This window comes from Gossypium hirsutum, chromosome A07, assembly GCF_007990345.1.
Source record: "Gossypium hirsutum isolate 1008001.06 chromosome A07, Gossypium_hirsutum_v2.1, whole genome shotgun sequence".
In the NCBI taxonomy this organism is placed as follows: Eukaryota; Viridiplantae; Streptophyta; class Magnoliopsida; order Malvales; family Malvaceae; genus Gossypium; species Gossypium hirsutum.
In genome coordinates this window covers 82,328,710-82,347,281 of record NC_053430.1, presented here as the reverse complement: position 1 = coordinate 82,347,281, position 18,572 = coordinate 82,328,710, and the positions used below count along the sequence as shown (strand labels likewise).

At 36.7% G+C, this 18,572-nt stretch overlaps 1 pseudogene; it reads left to right on the top strand.

The window, feature by feature from the left end:
- Positions 1 to 3,703: 3,703 nt before the first annotated feature.
- LOC121203735 (auxin transport protein BIG-like) lies at positions 3,704 to 18,337 on the top strand (annotated as a pseudogene).
- Positions 18,338 to 18,572: the final 235 nt, after the last annotated feature.

Below are 18,572 nucleotides of genomic sequence, written 5' to 3'. Positions count from 1 at the left end.
CACATGGCCATAGTTAGTTACACGGCCTAGACACACAGCCGTGTGACTTATGCACACAAGGGCACAGTCATTCACATAGCCTGGCCATACGGTCATGTGACCTTTGTTTTCATGTTTGCCCTTCTTTTTTTTAGAAGTTTTAATTTGGTCCTCATTAAATTTTGAACTTGTTTTCGAGCTTTTGTAAGCTTGATTAGAACTCGGATTAGTTCGTAAACCATGTTTTGTATGGATTTTGAAATGATTAATTGACTTCAAGTCTGAATTGCATGTGATGTTCTTAGTTTTCTGTGGTAGCATCCCGTAACTTGGATTCGGTAACTGGACTGGGTATGGGGTGTTGCAAGTTTAGTTTTTTCATGAAACAACTTTGAACATGTCATGAATCTCTAAACCAAAAAGCAAACAACTTTTTTCTTCAATCTTGATACTGACAGTCAAATTGACTTGGAATTAAGGCATGTTCTTCTCCTCAACTTAAGAATAGTAAGTTTACGTTTCAGCAACTCAACTTCAAAAAGTTACAAAATGGTCACTGGACTATTTCAAAGTTTTCATTTAAGTCATTAGGCTATTAAAATTGTTATTGTATGGCATTCTCTGTTCACACTGCTTACACCAATTGGAAGCTTTATTTCCCCATCTCTTATACAAGTTAATTTTTTCATGAAACAACTTTGAACGTCACAAATTTGAGAACCAAAATCTAATTTTTTTCTTTGATCTCAAACACTGACCTTCAAATCGATTTGGATCTAAGGTATGTTCTTCCACTTGTCGAGTTTTATTGATCCATAGTATTGATCGTCAAATCGTCACTTGGAGCTCACTAGCCGGATTTAAAAAAAAACTTAACAGCTTAATGACTTAAATAAAAACTTTTGAATAGTTCAATCACTTAAATGAAAATTTATGAATGTTTAGTGACCATTTTGTAACCTTTTGAAATTGAAAGACCAAATCGTAAACTTACAAATAGTTTAATGACCTTGGGTATAGTTTACCTTTAGGTAGTGTTTGGTATGACAGAAAGTGGTAACTTTTCTAGGAATTTAATCAGTTTCCAATGTTTGGTATGTTAAAAAAATTGCTGTCTTTAGAATCTAACTTTCGCTTGGCAATTACTTTTCCATAAACATGACAATGTAATTCCATGATAAAAGGTGGGAAAATTACTTTCTTTCCATTATTAACTCTCTTGTTATTTCAATTGATTCTTCAAACTCTTTTTTTTTTTAAAATTTTATTTTCGATATGCATATTTAATCATCTATATAATATATGGTTTACATATTATATTTATGTTCTATTGTTTTCCTCTTTTTCCCTTTCAATATATTGATTGAAAAATTAATTTCATTATAATATTCATTCCAAATCAAGTTTTATATATGCATTGTTCTATTTAGAAAATGCATCCAAGAAAAATTTGAAATAATTTTATTTTTAATTAAAATAATAATTTTAAAAATTATCAATTAAAATATTATTATTAAATATTTAATTAAAAATTTATTACTAATAAAGTTTATTGTAATATATTAAATACATAAATATTATTTTTATTTAACATGAATAATTTTATAAATTATTATTACATTGTTAAGAAAGAATTTAATGAACTAAATGTGATAATGCAAATTTCCTAAAATTTTAATCAATACTTTTTAATATATACCAAACATTACGAAATAATTTTTCTAATAATCACATTCAATTAAAATTGTGACATGAAAAAACACTAAACGCTATTATAATGAGGTCATGAAATGAATTCCTACTTATATTTTCTTTAAAAGATAATTTTTATTTTTGCTCAAGTAATTAGATAAAAGAAAATTTTCCTTTGCTCATGATTAGGTAAAACCACATTTCTATCGATTTACTCAAAGAAAATTAGTCGTTTTAGTACTTACTTTTAATTGTTTTTTCATTTTTTAAAAAAATATAACGTTTAACAAATGATATGATTAAAAAATTAAAATTTAATTTTAAAATTTAGTAGTTGATATTAGAATGATTTTTATGTGAATTTAAAATTTTATAGATGTAACAGAAAATCATATGAAAGAACTAAAATGGTATAACGTTTTCCACCGGTGATTTGAATGGCAATTGTGTTAGCCCTATCTTTTATTTTTAATATTGTATCGAAAAAAAAACAAAATAAAATAGTAGACAACAAAAATTATAACTTCTATCATTTTAAAAGTTATGTTATTTTATTAAAATTACATTAGCGAAAGTTTTGTCTAGAAATTTGAGTTTTAAACGGGATTATTTGTAATCCCTCTAAACATTCTTAAGAATTGATTCTAATGTGGTTTTTTTAGTCAATTTTTTTGATCACCTTTAAACTTAAGTTGATCTTATTTCCCATAAATTTAAAAAGAAGTAATACCAATTAAGTTCCAACTCCCTCTTTGGGGTGTATGAATTTGGAAGCACTCTATTAATCTTGAGGGGCGGCATTTATTTCCAATTACATCGATCAAGGCGAAATCACATTTAAAATAGTGATTCTCCATGATACAATATTCATTTATTTATTTTTTCATTATTATTTAGACTTGTCAGTATTAATATTTTTGTTTTAAAGTAATAATTTTCTAACAAAATTATCTAATATACTATTATAAAATCTTTTTAAACTCTACAAATAAATTTAAAAAATAATAAAAATAGAAATATAAATAAATTTCAATCCGAAAATGATGTACTCATATTTAAAACCTACAAACTGTTAAAAAGAATCACTAAAACAGAACATCCATTTATAAAAGAAAATCTAAAATAATTTACTTTAAAATTAAATAGATTAAAAAAATAGATAAAAATATTATTTATTATGATTAACAGTGGATCTTAATATTCATTTTAAATATTATAAAATGCCCACGTGTCGATTAATGACACAGGTCACTTATGCACTATAAACTTCTTCGCTAAGTTATTTATGTATTTTAGATGAAAATTTTAGTTTAGATAATATATTTATTTACGTGTCAATCAGATTATAGCCCCTCTTAAATTCGTGTTCTCTTATATTAACAAAACATTGTAAATTATTATGTTGACATCAAAATTTTAATAATGTATAGAGCTTTTTTTTAATAAATAAGTGTGAAGTTAAATGTGCAAAATTAATATTTTAATAAAATTTTAGGTAAATTACATTATTAATTATTAAGTAAGTTTTTATTTTGGTTCCTTAATTAAAAAAGTTATAATTTGGTCATTAATTATTCGAAATTTTTTATTAAATTTTTTATTTTAGTTCATAAAAGAAAAACTTTAAAAAAGAAGAAAAAAAGGGTTTTTGATTAATACAAACTGTGTAAATAAAAAATCATATAAAATGATTTTTAACTATCAGTAAGTTGAGTTTACTCACTTATTTTAGATACAATTAAAGATTATGAAATATAAATATAAAATAACTAATTTAAGGTGAAAATAATGCTAAGCATGACCAAATTTAAACAAAGAAAAAATTCGAATCCAAGCATGGAGAGCTTAATAATTTTACCGAAAGGATTAAAATGAAATTCATGAGAAGTCACCAGCTTTTTAGGATCGCCAAAACGTCACCGGTTTAAGAAAAGAAAATAGAAAAAAGATGGAAAAGCAAAAGTAGACTTTCACTTTCTAATCAAACCGGAAAAAATCAACAAAGGTGTAAAACAAGTGCAAAATATATCTCCACCGCCTTATAGTTTTCATTTCATTCAATAAAGCCCTTCTATTCTCCCATCTCTTTACTTCCTCTAATAAACCCCTCCCTCCATCGGTACCAGATTATCTCTGTCTCTCCCTCTCTCTACTCTTTTCTTTCTTTTTCTCAAAAGAAATGGCGGATCACTTAACGCGACTCTGTCAATTCCTCGCCGAGGAGAAGCTCTCGTCCTCGTCTTCATCGCTCGATCTTCTTCTTAAGCTTCGTTCCGATGAGTCGATCAAGCTAGGGCTCCAACAGTTATACTTGATTCTTCAAACCGGCCTCCACCCGATCGAACCCGGTTCCCATCCCTTGTTTAAGTCTTGGTCCGATAATCAGATTCTCTCCCTCGCTTCTCTGGGTTCCTGTATTACCTCTGTCTTTCGATCCCTCTCAGGTTCGTTTGTTTATTTATTTATCACTTAAAGTTTTTGTTTTGAATCAATATGTAGGTTTTTAGCAATTTTTTGAGCTTCTAACTGATTAGGTAACTTTTTTTTACTGTAAAATCTCTAAAACTTATAGTCCTCTGTTTCGATTATTTTCTCTTGATTGTATTTTATTTTTGTTTCTCTTGGTTTTCTATATTCAATGCTTAGATTTTTTTTTATTGATTTTTTATATGACCGACTTTTACTTATTTTGTTTCTTAACTGAATAATGTCATGTTTCGTTTTAGTTTTTAAATGATGTAGGATTAGATCAATCAATATATTCTTTTTTGTTTGAGCAGTGGAACAATTGGAGCCGATAATTGTTGCCGTGGCAAGGAAGTTGGTGGAATTTACTGTTTCTTTTTTGGGGAAATCAGACTTCAGTGGCGACGATTTGAGTTTACAGGTACAAAAAACGGAACTTTTTTTCTATTACATAATTATTAGTTGTTATGTTAAGTTTGTATAGTCTGATTGTCCAGTCCAGTGTGATTATCTGTTATGAATGAAACAAGCGAACCACCAAGATAAAGGAGAGGTTGTAGAATAAAGAAAAGAGAGAGAACTCGAATAACAAAATTGAGGAAGAGTATTCTGGTTCCAGTTTACTGAATACATTTGCAATATTCTGCTTTTTAATTAAATGGGAACCTGCCATCTACAACCAAAAAATGGATTTTAACAACTAACTCCGCCTAATGGACAAATAGACTTATTGCGAGGCTTCTAAAACAAGCCAACTCAGGACCATTTGTAGAAAGAGCCTGCATTAACACATTCCTGTTCAAAACATCCTGCCCTCAAGGATGGAATTTTCAAAATCTGTTGAGCAAGTTAGATAGGCATTCTAACATATCATCTTTAGGAAACTATTGTTCCACTGCATGAGTAGTTCAATAACTCACTGATCACTTCTCTTTTTAACGTGCTTATCCAACAAAGCACTAGGTTCCTTCACAATAAGTTGTTGAGTTGCAGCATTAGTTTTCTGGTCAAACAGAAATTTCGGTCTCTGGTGATATACTTTTCTTCGAAAACAGCTATGGTTGCCAACATTTCCTTTCTGTATACTGAGAAAGCCTGGTTTTAGGTTGACAAGATCTTGATAACATAAGAGATTGACATACCTTTTTGACTAAGAAAGATCCTAAGCCTGCTTATCAAAGGCTTTTTGTGCTTGCTTAGTCCAGAAAAATCCTCTCCTTTTGAGTAGTTCATTAGAGGTTGAGCAATAACTCCAACCCTTTGACAAATCATCTGTTGTACTAGTAAGTAGTAGCCAAAGAGGCCTAGGAAATCTCTTAGTTCCTTCACATAACCGCTGATGGTATGACCCAAGTACTCCTTAAGGGCCACAAAATAAAAATTGGTTATACAAATAACCGATTCTCTAAATTCACTTCATAGCTCAAAACACTATTTGCAAGTGCTATAGGTAGGATAACTAATTAAAGGAATATACTGATATATATATATTTATATATATGCATATAAACTGAGATATGGAATGTATATGGACATTGGTTAGGGCAAATGGCAAGAGCAATAACTCATAATGCCCATGCTGGCGTTTGATGGTATTCTGACCTCAAAATCTATTTGGACAAAACACCATTTAATTCATCTGGGGGCTCATCTTTTAGTAACAGCTGACATGATTGTGCATGGTGGCGTAGAGTAACTATCCTGTTTGCTGGGTTGTTTATGTCTATAGAGTATAGATTTATTTATCTTTTTAAGGTAGTGTATGGTTTAGTGTTGTGAGATCAAATAAGGCATTGGATCTTTAAGCTGTAGAAAGAACCTTGCTTTTTATTAATGTAATTCAGATGATGGTCCTTTGCATAGCACAAATGCATAAAATGCTCTTTGTAGGAAAGGGCTGGTTTTCTATCCGTTGTATAACGTTGAGGTTCTTTTTTCTTAGCAGCGTTTCGGTCTCACTGTAACCCACTTGGTAGGAGAAGGCTTGTTTCTTTGTTTGTTGTATAAAGTTGAGGTTCATTCTGCTTAGCGTTGTTTGGGTCATTGTAGTTTCTGCACATTTAAATCTAACACTATTTTGTCTCTTTTTTCTTATGGATCGTTGTTAATTTTTTATTTTCCATCTCATGCTTTCTACTTTTTGTATGGCCAAATTATGCATGTATTTGATTTGGTATTTTTTTTCTCTCTCCAATATCATTATCACTGATTTAAATTTGTGTAATTCTCTTTGGATTGCCAGAGTAATATGATACAGCTTTTGGAGATTATATTGGGTGGTGGAACTGACAAAATAGTTGATTCCTTGCAACCTGCCTCTGTAAATAGCCTTGTGGACTTGTTGCCAATAGTTTCTTGCAATTTGGGTAGCATTGAGCTGGATAACGACATAAAATGTGGCCTTCAAGGTATCTTTGATTCTGCATACTCTGTTATTATTTTGGTGGCCTGACTTTTTACTGATTCTGTTTGTTATTCAAACAATTTTGAAAAGGGATGAAGTGCTCAAGGGCAGAGAAGCAAGTGGATAGACTTCTATCGGCCTTAGCTTCTGAATGCGTGCAACCTGAAAGACATACTTCAGGGTTTGAGGCTCCTAGTTTCCATCAAGATTTGAACAGTCTAGTTTTCCTGTCCCAGCATTGGGCAGTTGCTCATGCAGAATGCATTCGGTCTTTGATTTTGCTGTGCAAAGAGCTTGTGGAACTTCCTGATATATTTGATGAAAGGATAGCAGGTGCAAATTTCCGCAAGAGACTTTCCTTCAGCTTGAGGATTTTGAAGTCACTTGGATGCCTTCTAAAGGATGTGCCATATGTAGAATATGATTCCTCAGTATTAGAAGCAATTGCTTTATGTGCTGATGTTTTGCCTAATTTGTTTAGACCCAGCTTTGAATTTGTCAATAACATTGCTGTTACGGACGGTAATTTTGAGAGTCTTGTACTGTCACTACTAGAAGAGTTTATTCATCTTGTTCGACTTATGTTCTGCAACAGCGTAGTTTTTCAGAATGTGCAAGCATGTATTGTAGCATCTATTTTGGAACATCTCGGTCCATCCATTTGGAGATACAACAAGGCTTCTTCGAATATAAAGCCCCCTTTAGCCTACTTCCCTCGAAGTGTTATTTACACCCTGAAGCTCATTCAGGATCTCAGAATCGAATTAAAAGAGGTTGTAGATCTGAAGGAGCTTGACACAGAACTTGGTGGTTCTGTTGATTTATCAAGGGATTCTCCTTTGTGCCATATACATGCTCAGAAGGTTCCCTTGCTACAAAGGTTCACTATCGATGAACTATCAAAAATGATATTTCCTTCATCAAGTAACTGGATGGACAATCTGATGCATCTTACTTCTTTTCTTCGTTCTGAAGGAGTAAAATTGAGGCCAAAAATGGAGAGGTCAACCAGTTGTGGAAGATCTAATTGCTCCTCGGAATTGGAAACTGCTGTTTGCCATGATGATGAAGCCCTTTTTGGTAATCTTTTCTCTGAGGGTAGTCGGACGTTAGGATCTGCGGATGTATGTGATCAAACATCTGCTGTAAGTTCTAGCTCCAGCAATTGCAATATGCCGATGCAAGCCGCTATGGAACTGTTGAGCTTTCTGAAAGGGTGCATCTTCTCTCATGATTGGCTTCCTTCCGTTTATGAGGATGGGTGCAGAATGCTTAGTGTAGACCACATTGATATCTTACTTTACATACTCAGCTGTCAGGGGGGACCTTTTGAAGATAACTTTGCAGCTTCGCATGAAGATAGGAAGAGTGGGCATATCCAAGAGCTTTCTTTTCAACTTCTGCACAATCTTCTTACCCACCATGCATTGTCTGATTCACTTGAGGATTATCTAGTTGAGCGAATTCTAAATGTTGAAGATGCTACCTTTGTTTATAATGATCAGACGTTAGCCTTGCTGGCTCATGCACTTTTCTCTAAGGTGGACTTTGCTGGAAGCCAGTTGAGAACCAAAATCTACAGAGGATTTGTTTCTTTTATTGTTGAGAAGGCAAAATCTATTTGCTCAGACTGTCCTACTCTGAAGGAACTTCTGGTCACTCTTCCATCTGTATTTCACATTGAGATTCTTCTCATGGCATTCCATTTATCACCTGATGAAGAGAAGGTAACCCTGGCAAACTTCGTATTTTCTGCCCTTCAGACGGTTCATGTTCCATCCACTGGTTCTTATGGTACACAGCTCTCTTGCTGGGCGTTGGTGGTTTCAAGGTTGATTCTACTGCTTCGTCACATGATATTACATCCACGTACTTGTCCACCATCAATGCTGCTAGCTTTTCGATCAAAGTTGAGGGACATCCAATCTTTTGCTTCTCATGTGCCAACAAATTCTATTGATAGTTTTTCCTCGCTGGCATCAATTGCAGTAAAGACTTTGACAGGGGCTTTGGTTGATGAAGAGCCAAGCTGCAGTAGCCTGATTCATCAACTGATTGATGTTACATACATTCAGTCTCCAATTTACATGGATGATGTTGCCATTGGGTCATTACATTTGAGTTGGGATGATATGTGTTCACGTTTCTCGTATATTCTGGGGTTTTGGAATGGTAAAAAAGCTGCAGCTATTGAAGACCTTATTATTGAAAGGTATATTTTCTTGCTTTGTTGGGATATTCCTACCATGAAGTCTCCATTAGGTCATCAGCTTTCACTGTGGAGTAACCTGCAGTCTCTGGAAATATCTAGCACAGAACAATTTTTTTGCTTCAGCCATTTACTTCTGGGCCAGTGTGATGTTATTGGCAAGGGTGCTGACTTTCAAAAGCTTGTGGTTGGATTGCTAGGGCACTTGCAGGCTGCACATTTGCAGGATAACTTTGAGAATCTAGGATGGGATTTCTTGAGAAATGGAATGTGGTTGTCTTTGGTACTCTCTTTTTTTAATGTCGGCATTGGAAGATACTGTGTTAAGAATAACATTCCTGGAGGTGGTCCAATCTGGACAGAGAACAGACCTAGTGATAATGATTATATCAATTCTGCAGAAGGCTTCATTTCTGGCTTGATTGCAGATAATCGAACTTCAGAGCTTTTGAGGATGTTTGCATCCTTTTTAAAAGGATATTTGCAGTTTTATGAGAAGGCTTTCCTTGCTACCCTTGGTGATAGCAAGCATGATGACTATATGTTCTCACCTGTGCTGCTTCTCAAGCTATCTATGTTTGACAAATCCCTCTTGGATGAACTCCTTAAGAAGTGTGCTTTGGATTCTTTTCAATTGGAGTCTGTTCTTGACATCTTATTAAAGGTAGATGGAGCAGTTGAGAAGAGAGCTTCTGGCATTTTAGCTAAGGTATTTTGGGAATGTATGTTGCATGGTTTTCCTTCTCATCTTCAAGCTTCTAGTGGAATCCTTCTTTCTTGTATTCTTAACATAAGGAGGATTATTTTCACTTTGGATGGATTACTGAAACTTTCCAATATGAAAGGAAATATTTTCCTGGAGACTGATGTACTGCATCAAATTCTTGATTCATTGACAAGTGTGAAATTAGATCGCATCTTTGAAAGGCTTCGTGGAAAATGTGAAGATGTTTGGCTCAACTTGAATGCTGGATTGGAGCTGTCTGATTATACTGAATTGTTTCTACTGAAGCGCATGGAAGGATTTCTAAGATATATCCATTCTAGAGAAATGGGTGACACCAGTATCCTTGAATGGGTAATTACCAAGACGATAGATACCATGGATGCCCTCAGAAAAGATCCTAAGAAGTCTACACTTTTCAAATTTTATCTTGGAGCTGGAGATATGTCTGAATCACTTAAAGAGTTGCATGGCTCGGAGCGTGGTGATATATTGGTTCTTATCGACTCTGTGTGTAACTGTCACACTGAATTGGTTAACATTAAGGTGCTTAGCTTCTTTATTGATCTCTTATCTGGAGAGCTATGTCCTAATCTTAACCTAAAGATACAGAATAAATACCTTAGCATGGACTTACTGTTATTGTCCAAGTGGTTGGAGAAGAGGTTACTAGGTTGCACAGCTGAAGCTATGGATGGGGTAAAGAGTGTCAAAGCAAATTCTGTTTCTCTTAGAGAATCAACTATGAGTTTTATTTTGTGCCTTGTGTCATCACCTTCTGAATTACAATCAGAGCTATACAATCATTTGTTTGAAGCTGTATTGATCTCACTTGAGACTGCATTTTTGCAATTTGACATTCATACTGCAAAGTCATATTTCCATTTTGTTGTTCAACTTGCAAGAGGGGAGAGCTCAATGAAGTTACTTTTAAAGAGGACGGTAATGTTGACGCAGAAACTGGCAGGTGAAGAGCGTTTACTACCGGGATTGAAGTTTATCTTTGGCTTTCTTGGATGTTTCTTGAGTGATTGTGGGTCCAGCAGCAATACAACAGAAAAGTGTTCTGGGAAGTCTCTATCCATCAGTAGTGTTGCCGTCGGCCCTGTGGCTTCTAGACCAGTGGGTTCCAGGAAGAATTCTGATGTTTTGGTTCTTCCTGCGAATCGAGATGGGGCAACTGCTACTCTTGAGTGTGATGCAACTTCTGTAGATGAAGATGAGGACGACGGGACATCTGATGGTGAGGAAGCTAGCATAGATAAAGATGAGGAAGAGGATACCAACAGTGAAAGGGCTCTTGCTTCTAAAGTTTGCACATTCACTTCTAGTGGCAGCAATTTCATGGAGCAACACTGGTATTTTTGTTATACCTGTGATCTGACAGTATCAAAAGGCTGCTGCTCTGTTTGTGCTAAAGTTTGTCATCGTGGTCATCGTGTTGTTTACTCTCGCTCCAGTCGATTTTTCTGCGACTGTGGAGCAGGTGGTGTTAGGGGTAGTAGTTGCCAATGCTTGAAGCCTCGAAAATTCACTGGTAGTGATAGTGCCCTTAATTGTGGTACCAACAGTTTTCAGTCCTTTTTACCTCTCACAGAGGATACAGATCAGCTGCCAGAAAGTGATTCCGATATGGATGAGGATGTTGGGGCAGATATGGAAAACTCGCTGAGGTTGTCTATTCCAAAAGATCTGCAAGATGGGATCTCCATGTTGCTTGAAGAACTTGATGTTGAGCGTCAGGTGCTTGAACTATGCTCTACATTGCTGCCTTCTATAACAGGCAGGAGGGAATCCAACCTTTCAAAAGATAAGAAAATTATTCTGGGTAAAGACAAAGTGCTTTCTTATGGCATAGATCTCTTGCAATTGAAGAAGGCGTATAAAAGTGGGTCCTTGGATCTGAAGATAAAGACTGATTATTCAAATGGCAAAGAACTTAAATTGCATTTAGCTAGTGGTTCTCTTGTCAAATCCTTGCTCAGTGTTAGTATTAGAGGAAGACTTGCTGTTGGAGAAGGCGACAAAGTTACTATTTTTGATGTTGGGCAGTTAATAGGACAAGCCACTATTGCACCTGTAACAGCAGACAAGGCCAATCTCAAGGCTTTATCCAAGAACCTCGTTCGATTTGAAATTGTTCACCTTTCATTTAATCTTGTGGTTGAGAATTACCTTGCTGTGGCTGGCTATGAAGATTGCCAGGTTCTTACTTTGAATCCTCGTGGAGAAGTTACCGATCGTCTAGCCCTTGAGCTTGCCCTGCAAGGTGCTTATATCAGACGCATAGAATGGGTACCTGGTTCTCAGGTTCAGTTAATGGTTGTTACTAACAGGTTTGTCAAAATATATGATCTGTCCCAAGACAACATCAGTCCAATGCATTACTTTACATTGGCAGATGACACAATAGTAGATGCAACACTTATTGTGGCCTCTCAGGGAAGGATGTTTCTTGTTGTCCTTTCAGAACGAGGGAGTTTATTTAGGCTGGGATTATCTTTGGAGGGTCATGTGGGAGCTACACCTTTGAAGGAAATAATTCGTATTCAGGACAGAGAAATTCATGCAAAGGGCTCATCTTTGTACTTTTCTTCTACTTATAAGTTACTTTTCTTGTCCTATCAAGATGGCACTACTTTGATAGGTCGGTTAAGTCCTGATGCGTCATCATTGACTGAGATATCTTGTGTCTATGAGGAACAAGATGGTAAGCTGCGACCAGCTGGACTGCATCGATGGAAAGAGTTACTGGTTGGTAGTGGATTATTCTGTGGCTTCTCAAGTGTGAAATCAAATTCTGCTATTGCAGTATCTTTTGGTGCAGATGAGTTATTTGCACAGAATTTGAGGCATGCCGTGAGCTCTTCCTCGCCCTTAGTGGGAATAACTGCATATAAGCCTTTGTCCAAAGACAAAGTCCACTGTCTTGTTTTACATGACGATGGGAGCCTTCAGATATACTCTCATGTTCCTATGGGAGTGGATGCTGCTGCTAGTGCCACAGCTGAGAAAGTGAAAAAATTGGGTTCTAATATCCTTAATAATAAAGCTTATGCTGGCACAAAGCCAGAATTCCCCCTTGACTTCTTTGAGAAGACAGTTTGCATTACAGCAGATGTGAAACTGAGTGGTGATGCAATCAGGAATGGTGATTCTGAAGGAGCTAAACAGAGCTTGGCCTCAGAGGATGGTTTTCTGGAAAGTCCAAGTCCTGCAGGATTTAAGGTATAGCTTTACATTCCTTCTTGTTATCTATAGCATTAATAGCCATTAGTTCTTCTATGTATAGCTTTGGCGAGCAGTTGTTATAATATTTGCTTATCTACTTGAGTAGACTTGTCCGAGGGCTGGACTACCCGCCTAAGTCTAAAGGCCAGTCTGATATTTGGGAGGTTTTGGACAAAAATGGGCCTGGGCAAAAAAAAAAAGGCCTGATTAAAATATGGGTCGGGCTTGGCTATAATATCCAAGCCTTGAGCCCAACCCAACCTGGCCTGGCTTGGCCTGTTTACCTATCTTGTAATATGTTATTTTTCTTTTGTTTTTATTTATTCATATTAAAATTGAATAGATAATGTAAATATTACAAATAATGTCAAGCTTATATTTAAAAATTTGGTAAAAATGTAAAATACTAAATATAAAATAAAAATAAAAAGGGGCAGCATAAACAGGATTGGGTTGGCAATGTACACATAAGGGTGGGCTTAGACAAAATTGGAGGCCCATAATTTGGGCCGGGCTTGTCATATATGTGTTGGCTTGACCTGAGCCCATGGACACCGCTATACTTGATTTTGTCTTCACTAGCTGGTAGTGGGATTTGCCATATTATCATTGTGATGGTGTAAATTTGCCATTTAATGAGTTAGGCTGCTTTACAATAATTCTGCTCTTCACACCACACTTAAAACTTTATCTAGCTGTGAGCAAGCTGTTGACATTTTGGAAATATTAAGCCTAGTGACCATCTAACGTTGTTTCAAAATACATCATCCTAAACTATCAAATCATGCGGGAAGAGGTGCTTGTTCAGCCTGTTACATATGATTGAATTCTTAAATATTCATCTGTTGACTATTGTAACTGATCTTTTTTTCTTCTGTTTTTTTTTTCAGATATCTGTTTCCAATTCAAACCCTGATATTGTCATGGTTGGTTTTCGTGTTTATGTGGGTAATCAATCAGCAAACCATATACCTTCTGAGATTACCATCTTCCAGAGGGTGATTAAGCTTGATGAAGGCATGAGGTCCTGGTACGACATTCCATTTACCGTAGCTGAATCACTACTTGCTGATGAAGAATTCATCATTTCTGTTGGTCCAACCTTCAGTGGCTCAGCCCTACCTAGAATAGACTCACTTGAAGTTTATGGTCGAGCTAAAGATGAATTTGGTTGGAAGGAGAAAATGGATGCTGTGTTAGACATAGAAGCTCGTGTTCTTGGTGCTAATTCTGTGCTTGCAGGGTCTGGTAAAAAGAGCCGGTCAATGCAGTCTGCTCCTATTCAGGAACAGGTGGTGGCTGATGGTCTTAAGCTTCTCTCTAGGATTTACTGTCTATGCAGATCCCAAGAAGAGGAGCTAAAAGTTGATCTGAGCAAGCTAAAGAGCAAGCAGTTATTGGAAGCAATATTTGAGAGTGATAGGGAACCCTTGATGCAGGCTGCTGCTTGCCGTGTCCTGCAGGCTGTGTTTCCTAAAAAAGAGATATACTACCAGGTACTTACCCAATTGGATGTTTATCTGACTTGGTTTGAGTATATTGATTTATTGTCTAACATGATTCTTTGCTCCTTTGCTTTAGATCAAGGACACCATGCGTCTTCTTGGCGTGGTTAAGTCAACATCTGTTCTTTCGTCAAGGCTTGGAATTGGTGGTGCTACAGGACAGTGGCTTATTGAAGAGTTCACCGCCCAGATGCGTGCAGTGTCTAAAATTGCACTTCACCGTCGCTCCAACTTAGCTAATTTCTTGGAGATGAATGGTATAGTCTTTATGCATTGTTTCTCTCATTGGTAAATGGGGCATATTATTGTGTATTTAGTAAGTAATAGTGACCTTTTAGCTAGAGGCCTTATGCATATTGAATGTCCTCTCTGCTTGTAACTGGAAGAAAAAACAGGTTCCTGAAGCTTGAATGCTTGTTGACTGGCTGTTGGTTTTTCGTCTCTTGGTGTTCCCATATATTACATGTGTGTATTTTGGTTCACAAACTGTTATTTAGGTTTAAGTTTGTTTACACCTTATAAATATGCAAAGAATTTCCATATGCAAATGGGTTTGTGGTTTGCAGGTATTTTTCATAGTGGGTTAGGGTAAGGAGAGTTGTTTTATTTTTTTTAAACCATTTTTGTTGATGTAGGTTCTGAAGTGGTGGATGGGCTTATGCAAGTTCTGTGGGGAATTTTAGATTTAGAACTTCCTGACACACAGACAATGAACAATATTGTGATATCTGCTGTGGAGCTCATTTACAGCTATGCTGAATGTTTGGCTTTGCATGGGAAGGACACAGGGAGGCGCTCTGTGGCGCCTGCAGTTATTTTATTTAAAAACTTCTCTTCTTCCAAATGAGGCAGTTCAACTTCAAGCAGGTATTGCTCAGATAATGGAATATGTTAAGACCTTTTCAATGTTTGGAATGTCTTATTACTAATTGCTTCTGCTTATCTGTCTATTTTAGCTTTAATGGTACTCACTTTTGCTTCTTTTTCAGTTTGGCCATATCATCAAGATTGCTCCAGGTTCCATTTCCAAACAACTATGTTAGGAACTGATGATGTGGTAGAAAGTGCGGTAACGTCCTCTATGCCTGCTGATACATCTGATGGAAATACACAAGTCATGATTGAGAAGATTCTATAACCTCATCTGTTCAATACTGTTGTGATGGTTGTTCTACTGTTCCCATACTAAGGCGGAGATGGCATTGCACTGTTTGTCCTGATTTTGACTTATGCGAGGCATGCTATGAAGTTCTAGATGCTGATAGGCTTCCTGCACCTCATTCTAGAGATCATCCTATGACCGCAATTCCAATTGAAGTGGAATCTCTTGGAGGAGATGGCAGTGAAATTCGCTTCTCTACAGATGATTTGAGTGATTCAAACTTGGTGACAAATGTAACAGATGTTGGTATGCAGACTTCTGCACCTTCAATTCATGTCTTGGAACCAAGTGAATCCATGGAGTTCTCTTCTTCAATGGCTGACCCTGTCTCAATTTCTGCTTCAAAACGAGCTGTAAATTCCTTGCTTCTGTCTGAGCTTCTTGAGCAGCTGAAAGGGTGGATGGAGACCACTTCTGGTATTCGAGCTATTCCTGTTATGCAACTTTTCTACAGATTATCATCTACTGTTGGTGGGCCTTTCATTGATAGTTCGAAGTCCGAAACCTTAGATTTGGAGAAATTAATTAAATGGTTTTTGAATGAAATTAACCTCAACAAACCTTTTGTAGCCAGAACACGTTCTTCTTTTGGAGAAGTGGCAATCCTAGTCTTCATGTTCTTCACATTGATGCTCCGAAACTGGCACCAGCCTGGTAGTGATGGCACTGCTTCAAAAGGAACTGGGAATACAGACACTCCTGATAAAAGTGGTTCTCAAGTCTCCGGTTCAGTTGCCTCTCCGTCTTCCTTGGTGGATCATGACAAAAATGACTTTGCATCCCAACTTCTTCGAGCTTGCAATTCTCTTAGGAACCAAGCTTTTGTTAATTATATAATGGATATTCTGCAGCAGCTAGTGCATGTTTTCAAGTCACCAGCAGCTGGTCTTGAAAATGCTCATGGTTCAAATGTTGCTTCTGGATGTGGGGCTTTATTGACAATCCGAAGAGATCTACCTGCTGGTAATTTTTCCCCCTTCTTTTCAGATTCATATGCCAAAGCTCATCGGGCAGATACTTTTATGGACTACCACAGGCTATTGCTAGAGAATGCATTTCGACTGGTATACACTTTGGTAAGACCAGAAAAACATGACAAGAATGGGAGAAAGAAAGGTTCCTAAGACATCCTCTGGTAAGGATTTGAGCTTGATGGATATCAGGAAGTCCTCTGCAGTTATATAAATAATCCTCATACAACATTTGTGAGAAGATATGCAAGGAGGCTTTTCCTGCATATGTGTGGAAGCAAAATCACTATTACAGTGTTCGGGATCTTGGCATTCTCTACTGAAGTGAAGAAACTATACAAACATGTAAACAAATCTGGTGGATTTCAAAATCCTGTTCCGTATGAAAGAAGTGTTAAGATAGTTAAGTGCCTATCCACCATTGCTGAAGTGGTGCTGCCCGGCCTCGGAACTGGCAGAAGTATTGCTTGAGACATAGTGATGTTTGCCTTCCCTAATGAATGGATTTTTATTTTGGTGAGGAGTCTGTCATTCAGACTCTTAAATTATTAATTTGGCATTCTATTTAGGGAAGGATATGAGTCACTCATCGCAAAAAGCGGAATCTGGGGATTCAGGTACCACTTCAAACAATCAGGCACACAATCTTTGGATTCAAAGAAGAAGAAGAAGGGTGATGATGGAGTTGAAACTGGTTTAGAGAAGTCTTTTGTGGATATGGAAATGGTAGTTGAAATCTTTACTGATAAGGGAGGTGATGTCTTGAGGCAATTTATTGATTGCTTTTTACTGGAATGGAACTCGAGCTCTGTACGTGCTGAAGCTAAGTGGTTCTTTATGGCGTGTGGCATCACGGGAACATTCATTCAAGAAACTGTGTTGACAGCTCTCCTGCAAAGGTTAATGCTTGCGATGTTGGTCAGAATATTGTGGAGTATACTGAACTTGTCACTTGGTTACTGGGTGAATTCCCTGATAAAAGTTCAAACAACAGACTGAAATTGTGGACCACTGCTTGACCCTGATGTTATCAGGAGTATATTTGAGACACTTCATTCACAAATGAACTCATAGTAATCATCCAATTCTCGCATATACAACACCTTGAGTGGTCTGTAGAATTTGATGGTTACTATCTTGAGGTGAGCCGTTGTTGCCTGCAGCTCTCCTGAGGTCCTTACACAGAATGAGTTAGAAAGTTTGAATCTGAGACCAGTTTACTGAAACGCATCATTTGAAATGTACTGGAATTTACATCCAGACTGTGACTATGAGTCATGATGCCGTAATCTAAGTCAGTTAAATCCTGAACCTGTATTACCATCACTGTGGCTGACTTATCAGAGTTGAAAATAATTGGTCTTATGAGCGTGCAAAGAGTTGTCATCTTGCTTTCAACCGAGCGAGCTCAAAGTGGATTCCCATTCAATCATGCTTGTACTTCATGATTGAGCTTTTCTTTCTATGAAATCTTCAAGCCTTATCCCTTGAACCATTGCCAGTGTCCTCGTTGCAGTCGACCTGTGACTGATAAGCATGGGACTTGCAGTAACTGCCATGAAATGCATATCAATGCAGGCAGTGCCGTATATCAATTATGATAATCTGGATTCTTTTTATGCAATGAGTGTGGATACAGCAATATGGTCGGTTTGAGTTTAACTTCATGGCAAAACCAAGTTTTACATTTGACAACATGGAGAATGATGAAGACATGAAGAAAGGGCTGGCAGCTATAGAAGCTGAATCTGAAAATGCTCATAGGAGATCAACAATTCTGGCTTCAAGAAACCCCTTCTGAGATTGTCTCTAGCGTCGGTGAAATGAGATGGATTCACAACAGAAGACTCTGTCCAGCAAATGATGGTTTCCTTGCTGGTCCTTCATGTAAGATACGCAATTGCTCTTCTAGGTGTTCTTTATGGTGAGAGTGCAAAGCTGCTTTCGATTCTGTCAGTAAGTGTACAGACTGCAGGGTTTCGGGGGTTTTATGATTATTGAGCATCGGAATCTGATTCAAGTTTGGATTTAGATCCATAACCAGGTGAATGAATTGTCAGTTTTATCCCAACATAACTGCCTTTGTTGTCTGTCGCTTGTTGAATAATTCACGGTTACGGTACACCTTGTGTCTGAGGATTCCGTATCTGGTAGTTATACAAAACATGTGCTAATATTCGCCTGAATTGGCTCGTGAAGTTAGCAATTGTTGGATACTGGCATCATTGT